Below are 12018 nucleotides of genomic sequence, written 5' to 3' on the forward strand. Positions count from 1 at the left end.
TGCAACGCCTCTAAGAAAAAGCTTGGCAATTTGTGTCTCTCCCTTGCAGTGGGTGGCATGTCACATCCAGGACACGTCAACAGATGCTTGACAGATCTGGGAGTGTGATCCAACTGAGCAAGAGGGGAGGATGGGGGGTCTAACCCACTGCCTATTCGTATGAGTGCTGGTGGATGCAAATCCAATGTGTCACATACATGCACAAGGCAAGCAATCGTAAAAACAGATACTAGCCAGTGAATAAACATGCTGGACACACACTCACACAGAGGCTAGGAGGCATTCTTCCAGCTCTCCCCTGCACACTGTGGAGAGTTGATCCTCAACCAAACATGCTGCCTGCACAGAGAGCAGGTGTCAGACCAGGTGAGTACTGTGCACTGACAGGTAGCATGTGACCTCGCATCAAAACCTGGCGGCACGGACAGGGCATGCAAATTCCCAACTAAATAGCATCCACAAGGCTCATGTCACCACAAAAGCATCTCCTGCCAACTCAACCCTAGTCGAGACTCAGCAGCTGGCAGCTGCATAAGATAGTGGTCACCTTCATATGTCACTCTGTGCAGATGTTCAACAACATCTATAATCAATAACAAACTATTAGAACAGAACAGAACTGCACCATTTTTAAAGATGCACGATCTTATCCTCTTTGATAGAATTACTTGAGCCAATATCCTAAAAGCAAAATAACTCCCAGTTTAATAATTTGCGTGTTTTTTGTGCACATAGGGCCATCTTAATCAATATTTCTGCATACGTAAACTTCCCTTTGCACGATTCAGGGATTTTTCAGGGTCACCTCTCTACTTGCTTCAATGAGATGCATTAAGCAATGTTCAGAATATTCTGCTCTGCTCACAATGTTCTTTTCCATTAAAGAAAGTTTCAATACAAGTAAGTGACTTGCAAATTTTAAAAAGTTATCTACTACTGCTAAACTTGAGCCAAACTACAATATTTAGTTTCAAGCGTGAGGCTGAATACCATCTATTTTCACAGATATCAGGACTACAGTATCATGTAAATCATATCACCTGATTATGCTTAGTCACTGAATTTGTTTTTTCATTTTTACAATGAGCTAAGAACACATTTATAGAAGTATTTCTTAAGTTGGTCCTTTACTGTCAAGGGTTTTTATTAGAAACAAAGCATTAAGTGTTGATAATGCTTTGCTGTTGAGTCTTTTATGAACAGCTAAATGAAGTGTGAAATGTGCAGTTCATTGAGCAAGTTAAATTAGCTTCCCATTTCATAAATTGCTTAGGTACCGACAGATAACAGCCTCCAACTTACCGGTACTGTATACTGAGGTAACAAACAAGCACATTAAACATCACTTACATTTCAGATGTTATCACGGGAGGAATCATTTTTGCAGGAAAAAGTTTAAATATGTCTTACTGTGAACTACAAAAGTGAGATGTTCAAGCTGGTTTCTACTTCTCTGTCTGACAGACAGTAGATTAAGGCTGATTTGCTGAAAGCTTCCAGAAAAGTTGTGATGCTGTGTAAAATGTAGATAAAAACATAATGCAATTAAATACAATAACATCTCTCAGTTTTTTTTCTTTGTACTATTTTCAATTAAGATTGTTGTCTAAATGAATTGCACCCTGTTTTTACTCAATGGGCTTGTATCCTTAATTTATTATGTGCACAGTGCTACTATTTAAATCATTTACTACTGATTTCTTACACTTAATCTCTCAACTAGTCTCTACTGCAGCCTACTTATGTAAGAAAAAAAGCAGCGAATCACGACTGAAGCCCCCTTGCAGAACAAATGTGCTACTTCTAATGAGACTTGAGCAGATAATCTCATCCTTGCTGTTTTCTGTTAATCTCTGAGTATCATTGACAAGCACATTTGAGTGAATGTGGCATGAAGAAAAGATCTCATTTACACACTGTTAGTGGTGTATGAAATATCCATCTGGATGTCCAGTCATTTACTCCCAAGCACTCTCCCTACTCATTGCCTTACTTATAACCTTTCCCAATTATTTGATGATTCTTCTTCCATCTTCTCCATATTCCCAACCCCAGGTGTTCATTCTGTTCTGCTGTGATTGCTAGTATCAGCATCATGGCTCTCCTCCCACTGGCCAAGATTGACTTCATCTAATTAGGTCCTCATTTGCCACATAATCTCCACAAACACAGTCTAAAGAAGCCTCTCGATGCTGGATACCAAATGTGTCATTTCCACAGGAAAACATCAAGATTTTAGCATTTTCAAAATTGTGAATTGAAAAGTGTAGCTGCACAGCAGGAATTCTTAGATATAGCCTCAGCCATCGACCCATTTCTGCTTCTGGCTACAGTTCCCCTCACTTCCTTTTCAGGCTTCCCTGGGATTCACAGTACTTTGGCTTTGAGTCTGTTGGTAAAGAACATTACTTCTTTTCAAATAGATTCATATGTTGACCCATGCCAATACAATGATATGTTTTCAAATGGTAAGCTGTGCTTGCTGTAAATCCAGCTTTTTGGCAGTATCCCCAGACCTTAGGGTTCATGGTTGGCTTGTGTACAAGAGCTGAGCCAAAAATGTCATCCCATGCATGATTCTGTTTTAACCACTAAATGATGATGGACTAGTTCCTATCTAATTCAGCTGCAGAACACACTTTTTATACTGGAAAAATGAAAAAACACAAGTTTCTGAAAAATACTTCTTATTACATTATTGCACCGTTTCCCATCTAGCTACACTCAGTAACCCATAATGTAAAAAGTGGTAATTTGTTTTTTGTTTTTTTTATCAATTTTGTGAAAACAAAAATATCAAAAACTATGGATTCTGTATTCAGAAACCTGTTTTAGTAATTTGTAGAAGCTCATTTGGCAGAAAGTGCACACCCACGGTTTCTTTGGTAAGTCTCCATAAACTCTGCATCTTTGTGGATCTTTCTGATCTTCCCAAACTCGTGTCAGATTGGATTAGGAGTCGTGATCATCAGGTCTCTCTAAAGACGTTTCTGTGGAGTTTAGGTCTAGGCTCCCATCAAGGACAACCAGAGACTTGTTTTGAAAGAAGGAAGAAGAAGGAATGAGTTCATGTAAATGTATATATACATGGCCAAGGCTCTTCTTGGCCATATACATGAACTCATTCCTCCTTGTTCTTCTTCCGGCCGCTTCCTTTAGAGGCCTCCACAGCAGAGATCATACATACATCTCATAGATGTCCTGCACCAGCCTCACATACTTCTCTGCCACTCCTGCCTTCAGGTTGAGTGTCATACCACTTCACCAATGTCAGGTTTTGGCACTGCGGCAGGTTTTTTGGATTTGGCTGCACTTATCCTTTCTTCACTTTTGACTTCTCTCCATGTCCCTGCTGCTTAGAAGCAAGCCCCATAGCATGATGCTACCACCAACATGCCTCACTTAAGTCACATCATTAGCAATTAGCTGGCATTAATTCATGTTTTCAGAATATGTTGGTTTGAGATCTGCCCAAAGAACTCAGCCTTTGACTCATCAGCCTAGAAAATCTTATTCTCTGCATGCCCAGTCACTGAGTTTGATTGGATGAGCTTCATGAAGGGTTTATTTGAATAAGATTCCTATTTGTTCCAAAGTTTTTCTCAATTTAATTATTGATACTATAGTTAGCCCAAAACTTAATGGTTACACACATAAATCTATAGTTCATAAATTCTGCCCTGATCTATGCCATAGATGTTATGACTTAAGGTTTTTTTGGCTGACATGCAGTGTGGACTGTAAGAACATATATGAATAAACAGGTGTGTGTTTCTAAGGTTTGTCCAGTCCATTGGCTTTGTCATGCCAACCAAATTACAGACACATTTGATAAATGTGTCGACTGACTGCACGGAGAGTGATTTTTTAACATGTCTGGTGAATATAGAAAGCTAAAATTTTATGATTTTACAGCTTTAACTACTACATTTTCACTTAAATTGATATGTTAATATTAATAACAGAATTAACTGAAACAATTACTAAACAGGTCTGGGGTATATGAAGTTTTATATCACAAAACAAGTACTCTACTGAATATGGCTGATGTATCAGTAATACATTTTGTGTGCTCAACACAAACTGAAGTACTTTCTGGGCACAGCTACAGTTTTGCCAGATTGTTTGGTATTATTTATTATTAGTATTATTTTTAGGACATAAAATCCTTAGAACTGGGACTTGGTTATAATGCATGAGGCATACCACCGAGCACTAGGCGAGATCTTTGTTTGTATTTTACGCTATATAGTTGTGTTTTTAAGCACAAAAATGTCTAATTCATGAGCAGGATGGATCACAACATAAAGCAAAAGAAAATGATCAGGTGGGGTTGTTAATCTTAATGCTGGGATTAGCATTTTTATTGTTTCTCCTTAGAAATCCTTTGGCCTCCTGTCTGTTTGTTGTCTCCACCACATTGCTAGAGTGCTTATGCTGGCAGAGTAAACATGTTCAGCACTATTACGCATTTTCACACACCTTTTAAAAACTGTTTATCTCACCACCACCATCCACTCGGTAACAACTAGGGCTGCCACAAACGATTATTTTGATAGTCGACTAGTTACCGATTATTTTTGCGATTAGTCGACTAATCAGATCATCATCCATTGGACGTAAAACGTACGGCTTATTGCACCAGCAGCATCTGCTCTTATATAACTATCATTAGCTTACAGCTTTAAGATTTTAAGGTATGTGGTAACTAAAAATAAAGACAAGATGATAGTTTATTAAATTTTAATGAAATTTGCAGATTGTTTCGGTTTAATAAACTCCTTGCTATCTAAAATATAACAGGACACCGGAGTATTTTCCCCAGCATCTCACACTTCTGATAATCAGCTGTCTGCTTGACGTTTATTCAGCTGTGTAAAAACTATAAGTTTAATCTCAGCCAAACCGATTTACTCAGGAACAAATAAAATACTAAAAAAAAAGCCAAACAATAACATTTTGAAGTTATCTAAGTGACTTATATTAAATGTTTCACCTGAGTAGTGAAAGACGGCGGTGGGTTTGAAAACGATTTGCTGGGAGTCCGGTGTTCTCACAGGCTCTAGTGAGCCTTGCCCCCGGCTCGCTATCGAGCTAGTGGGTAACAGACGTCTCAGAAAACGTCAGAGCACTTTTGAAAATATGCGGTGTCCTGATAAACTGAGCAGATATTTGAGGTTTACACAGCTACATTCTCACCTGAAAATATGTTAAACTTTATTTTGTGACCCAGAAAGAATAATAAGAGTAATATTAAAACTAAGTAGCTGCCGCCATTGTTGGAAACTGAGCTGGGCCGCGCTATGAATTCTGGGACACAGCTACTTCTTCGGGGTTTAACGGCAGCTGGCATCCTTGTACATGCAGTGCTGCCATCTTCTGTTTCAGTCCGTTATTACACTCTTAAATCCTACTACTTATTCCTGCGTCTTTTGTGATCTTACAAAGCTTCAAACGACGCGTTGACTATTAAATCGGTCGTCGACGATTTTGATAGTCGACTAATCATGGCAGCCCTATTAACAACTTATCATTACACAAAGAGGGAAAAAAAAACACTTTCATCCAGCAGCCCGAAAGAAACCTTTTTTCTTTTTTACCCATTCATCTCACCTACGCATCTTTCTATCACCCCCCTTCTTTCCTGCCACTCACCCCACAGCCACTCTGTGCTGTGTTTGTGTCTCTTTCTGTTTTTGCTGTCACTGATGGTAGGCTGTCAATCTTGACAGATGTGTTTCCACTAAGGATGCACTAAAAGGTTATATCTGCTGTGCAGAAGAGTGATTGCAAAAGGTCAAGCGTGAATTATGAATGTGCAGGTGCTTTGAGAAGGAGCTTTAATAAAGTTGATATTATATATGTTAAGGTGTTTCTTTATACTACTTTAGCCACTTTCTAAGTGGTCACTGGCCATGGTGCAATAATAAAGGTGCATCCAAAGCTGCTTATAGCAGCACTTTGTTCAATATAATGATTCAGTGGAGAACAAACATTTAAAATGTAACTCACCTTCTTTACTGCTTCATCTTCGGCATCTTTTCTCTCCTGTGCTTAATTCCACACCCCTTGTTGTCTGCGTATGCACATTTCTCCACCTTGAAGTGAATAAAAAGAGTCAGAATGAATTTATAACATATGAAAACACTCCTGTGGTGCTCTGCTGGCTAACGTGCTGGTCCCTGTGCCATGTGCTCATGCTGTGCTGCTGCTCTCTGCTCTTTTTCTAGGTTCACTTCAGACATACAACAAATAATGTAATAAAAAATTAAATTAATGCACAAATCATTCCCCCTTTTTGTAGAACCAATAAGAAAACTCTAGTCTTCTTTGGACAGAGTGGTTGGCTTAAGACATTAAATGACTGTGTGCATAATCAACTAAGCCCCGTGTTGTTTGGCTGTAAAATCACAGCACTAACATGCTTGTTTTCAGCCTAAAACTCATCTTTTGGGGAGCTGTGTTTCAGGAAAGAGGGAGGAGATATGCAGAATTCATTTTAAGCCTATTTGTGCTTATTTAATCTAGTGCGTTAAATCCTTGAGGTGTTTTGAGGGAGGGTGAAAACAGTCTTTGTTTCAGGGTAACTACTCTCTAATATTGAAAAGCAGAGTGTGCAGATCACCTATACTCTTTTTCAGCTTCTGAAACGTTTTAAAGAAAGGTTTATGTATGGAAAAAGAACAACAGTGAGATGTGTTTTTAGTAAATATTCCTTCCTTGTAATATCCTGTCAAACTAGAGTCACTATGCTTTTGAGAATCAACAAAGCTTTTGCAAATTAGGTTTCTAGAAAGCATCTCTTTTCTGATATTCCATGAAGGTGATGAAGAGGATGTGGCAGGTAGTTCATTGCGAGGGCATGGAACAGATGGTGGTCTGTCTGACGCTCGCCGGGTGGGACTTGGTTTGGACAGGCTGGACATACACCCACTCGCACAGACACAGGTCAGGGCGAGGGCACCAACACTCCAGGGGGCTTTAGGTCTGCTTTACATGACAAGGATGTGTGGATGCTCCAAACAGGGTGGTAATGAAAAGTTCATTAGAATTTGGTGCAGAAGTGGAATAAATCATATTCTCTTCATTGTGGTTTTTTGTGTTGGTTAATGACCAAGGGATTCACGAGCTTAAACAAATGCTAAGTAAGTGTATAAGGTCATTTTTGACTTGCCTGAATACAGAAAAGATTATTTCTACCATGCCAGACAGCTAAGTTAAACATGTAAATTAAATAACTTAGCAATATGATATTGCATGTATATAGCACATTTCATAACACAACACACAAACACACAATTAAATACAAGTCTGTGAGAATAAAAAAGGTTTTAAGTTTGTTTTTGAATAGACAGTTCTAACTGACCTCAGGGCAGCGGGCAGCTTCTTCCAACAAACTGGAGCACAACAACTGAAAGCATCCTCAGCACACTGAGATCTAATTCTAGGAGCAGCTAAAAGATGTGCACTTGATGACCTGAGAGGTCTGGTTGGTGTACACTGACCAATTCAGAGACCTACTGGCGAGGGCCAAACCACTGGGAGCTTCATGACATAAGAGAAGGGTTTTAGTGGTAATTCTGTTTTGAACAAAAGTAAGTTGGAGATAATGATTCTCCAACTTTTGACATGTTTAAATGTTAGAAAGCAGTTCTGGTAATCTTATTTAAATGGCTATCAAAACTGAAACCATTAACCAAAACAATGCCAAGGTTCCTGACATGTAAACTACATGTTAATTACTACCTTAGGAAATTTTTTAAACCAACAACAAATATTTCCATTTCATCTCTGTTGAGTTACAAAAAGGTTTCTAGACATCCACAAGTTAATGTCATGATTGTTTACGATAGTACCAACTAGGAGCATGTAATGGTTAAAGAATAACAGACCAAGATAAGATAAGATAAGATAAGATAAGATAAGATAAGATAAGATAAGATAACCTTTATTAGTCCCACACGTGGGAAATTTGTTTTGTCACAGCAGGAAGTGGACAGTGCAAAAGTTATGACGCAAAAATTAGAATACAATAAGAATAAATACAGTACACAGCTGTACAGAATAGAATAAAATAATATACTATATACAGTAGAATAAAATAGAATAAAAATATACAATAAGATAAAAATAGAATACGAATGCTATATACAACTGAGTAAAAATACAACGATGCCAGAAAAGATTATTGCACTTAGTGTTATTGCACATGTGTGGATGTGTGTGTTTGTTCAGTTAAAGTCTTTGTTGTGGAGTCTGACAGCAGTGGGGAGGAAAGACCTGCGAAATCTCTCCGTCCCACACCGTGGGTGCCGCAGTCTCCCACTGAAGGAGCTGCTCAGTGCTGTCACAGTCTGCTGCATGGGGTGGGAGACGTTGTCCAACAGGGATGACAGCTTAGCCGCCATTCTCCTGTCACTCACCACCTCCACTGGGTCCAGAGGGCATCCTAGAACAGAGCTGGCCCTTCGGATCACCCTGTTCAGTCTCTTCCTGTCCCCAGCAGAGATGCTGCCGCCCCAGCAGACCACACCATAAAAGATAGCAGAAGCCACCACAGAGTCATAGAAGGTCTTCAGGAGTGGGCCCTCCACCCCAAACGACCTGAGTCTCCGCAGCAGGTACAGCCTGCTCTGCCCTTTCCTGTAGAGGGCGTCTGAGTTATGAGTCCAGTCCAGTCTGTTGTTCAGATGAACACCAAGGTACCTGTAGCTGTCCACAGCCTCAATGTCCATACCCTGGATGTTCAGTGGTTGCAGTGGAGAATGCTTGTGCCTGTGGAAGTCTACCACCAGTTCCTTGGTTTTACTGGCGTTGATCTGGAGGTAGTTCAGCTGGCACCAGTCCACAAAGTCTTGAGTCAGTCCTCTGTACTCCTTGTCGTCCCCATCAGTGATGAGGCCGACTATTGCAGAGTCATCAGAGAACTTCTGCAGGAAGCACTGGGTGGAATTGTGGGAGAAGTCTGCAGTGTAGATGGTGAAGAGGAACGGAGCCAGAACCGTTCCCTGTGGGGCCCCCGTACTGCAGACGACCCTGTCCGACACACAGCCCTGAGTCCTCACATACTGTGGTCGGTCGGTGAGGTAGTCCAAAATCCAGGTAGTGAGGTGATGGTCCACTCCAGAGTTCTCCAGCTTGTCCTTCAGAACCGAGGGAAGAATAGTGTTGAAGGCACTGGAGAAATCAAAGAACATGATTCTCACAGTGCTTCCAGCGGTCTCCAGGTGAGCGAGGGAACGATGTAGGAGGTGAATGACGGCATCATCCGCGCCAATGCCAGGCTGGTAGGCAAACTGAAGTGGGTCCAGTGATGAGCTTGTTAGGCGCCGAAGCTGAGCCAGGACCAACCGCTCCAGGGTCTTCATCAGGTGGGATGTCAGAGCCACCGGCCTGTAGCTGTTGAGGTCCCTGGGGCGTGAAGTCTTTGGCACTGGTACAACACAGGAGGTTTTCCAGAGCTGTGGGACTCTTCCCAACCTCAGGCTCAGGTTGAAGAGGTGCTCCATCACCCCACACAGTTGGTCCGCGCAGGACCTGACGACCCTCGAGCTGATGCCATCTGGGCCCGCTGCCTTCTTGCCATTAATCCTCCTCAGTTCCCTCCTAACCTGGGTGGTTGAGAGAGACAGGCTGGAGCCTTGTGTTGAGTGTGTATTGGATGCTGTTGTTGGGGGTGGGGGGGAGTGAGCAGGGTGAATAGAGGAGGTGTGAAGTGTCTGAGGTGTCAGAGGTGGAACAGCAGCAGTGGGGGTGGGTGAGTCTGCAGCCGATGTTGTAGACTGTCTCATGGTTGAATCAAATCTGTTGAAGAAATGATTCAGTTCATTTGCCCACCTCACATCCCTCCCAGGCAGAGAGTTCTGCTGTTTGTGGCCTGAGATGGTTCTGAGGCCTCTCCAGACTTCACCAACGTTGTTTTGCTGAAGCTGGTTCTCCATCTTCTGCCTGTAGCTGTCCTTCCCATTCCTTATCAGTCCCCTCAACTCTCTCTGCACCCTTTTCAACTCCTCTTTGTCTTTGGATTTGAAGGCCCTCCTCTTCTGCTTGAGGACAGCTTTAATTTCTGGGGTAATCCAAGGTTTGTTGTTGGAGAAACACCGTACAGTCCTGGTAGGTACGGTGTTATCCACACAGAAATTAATATAGTCAGTAATGCATGTAGTAAGGCTGTCGATGTCCTCTCCATGGTCGTCACAGATCACCTCCCACACAGTCGACTCAAAACAGTCCTTAAGAGCCTCCTCGCTCTCCTCTGACCATCTCTGCACTGTGCGGGTGGCTGGTGGCACCCTGCGCACTAAGGGCTCATACACAGGGACAAGGTGCACCAGGTTGTGGTCAGATTTGCCCAGTGGAGGGAGAGGTGATGAACTGTATGCCTCTTCAGCATTGGCATACAGTAAGTCCAGTGTTTTATTGTCTCTGGTTGAGCAGGTCACATACTGGGTGAAGGTGGGCAGTGTGGAGTCCAAAGAGGCATGATTGAAGTCCCCTGATATTATGAGAAGGGCTCTCGGAGATTGTGTTTGCAGTCTGCTGACCACTGAGTGGAGAGTGTCACAGGCTGCATCCGCGTTGGCCGAGGGGGGGACATACGCTGTTATTGCGATAACATGCGAGAATTCCTGGGGCAGATAGTACGGACGCATGCTAACGGCTAACAGCTCAATGTCTCTGCTGCAGAGTTGTTCTTTCACAGTGATGTGCCCAGGGTTACACCATCTGTCGTTCACAAAAACTGCCAGTCCCCCTCCTTTCCTCTTACCGCTCTCTCTCGTCCTGTCCGCTCGCAGCATCTGAAATCCCGGTAGTGTCACGCTCAAGAACTAACCCTTGATCAAACCCTGATTTATATTTTTATTTCTGCAGATCTAAACCTACTAATGGAAACAAAAAAAACTTCTGCCCTTCAGGTATGATAAAAACTAATCAAGAACCTGACCTATAAAACCAGCTGAGCAAGCTGTGCTTATCAAACATTTTAGCTCCAATCATAGACTAATTCTGAGGTCTGGTGCTAAATGAGTGTTAAGAATTAGATGGAATTATCCACACGTAAAATGATCTTGAACACCAAATTCAAACCATGAAGTACTTTATTAAATATTTTTCCATGTAGGACATAAAAACTATATTTTAATGTCTGCTTGTTCACTATGCTCATATATGAAAAAGCAGACTAATTTATCATAATATGCTTTTATCCTCATTACATAAATGCAAACAGTGAGACATCAAAAAAATTTTTTGCTCTTTTTTGTAAGCTACTTATTCATATATGAGACAAAGTCTTAAACTGTTAGTATTAGTGTCAGTCCGTGATGGACACTTATTTACAGATATGCATAACAACAAATTCCAGAGACACTGTTCTAAAAATGGTTTAGTGACAGTTATTTACCAAGAGCAACGTATACGTAGACGTAATGTAGACACGTACAATGTCACTGTTCATTTTGAGATGAGCTACTACATGTATATTTAGTTTCTATAAAGATTCTATTTTAAGATTATTGTTTTGGCATTTCTTTGCTGTTGATAGACAGTGAAGCAGCGAAGAGAGACAGGATAGTGTGGAGAGAGACAGGCAGAAGATATGCAGCAATGGCCCCCTGCTCACCCTACTGAGCTAAAGTGGAACCTAATATACATGTTGATAATCCTGGTATCCTGGTAGTTTACGCTATAAATTTCATCCAGATTGATTAACGTATCTACGAGGAGTTAGGGAACAGACATAGATACGCTACAATTTTTATAGTAACACATTTATAATATGAAATGTTTATGAAGGAACTTCTCAACCACACAATGTTTTTGGTATGAATACTGTACCACTAAAAAACATTATAGCAAAAACTTAAGTCAAAGATGAGATTTCACATCTTCTGTGCCCTCTCTTCTCTGTCAGAAAAGATGAGAATTTCAATTTCACACTCTGCTGGGGTGCATAACACACACATCACTAAAACACAGGTACACAAACAGACAGATGGGGGGAGGGTTGGCTTGTTA

General features: G+C 41.3%; 1 protein-coding gene across 3 annotated transcripts in view; it reads right to left on the reverse strand.

Annotated features, from left to right (window-relative positions):
* The window catches only part of dlgap1b (discs, large (Drosophila) homolog-associated protein 1b), a 98551-nt gene that overhangs the window by 55958 nt on the left and 30575 nt on the right, over positions 1–12018 (reverse strand). For all 3 annotated transcript variants that reach the window (XM_086306417.1, XM_086306419.1, XM_086306420.1), the window contains exon 2: positions 6013–6098. The gene's annotated coding sequence lies outside the window, so the exon portion shown is untranslated. The remainder of the gene's footprint in view (positions 1–6012; positions 6099–12018) is intronic.

Source organism: Aulonocara sp. 'chitande type north' Nkhata Bay, linkage group LG9 (genome assembly GCF_057382095.1).
Source record: "Aulonocara sp. 'chitande type north' Nkhata Bay isolate Kocher_YH1m ecotype deep benthic linkage group LG9, A_spYH_male_GT1.1, whole genome shotgun sequence".
NCBI lineage: Eukaryota > Metazoa > Chordata > Actinopteri > Cichliformes > Cichlidae > Aulonocara > Aulonocara sp. 'chitande type north' Nkhata Bay.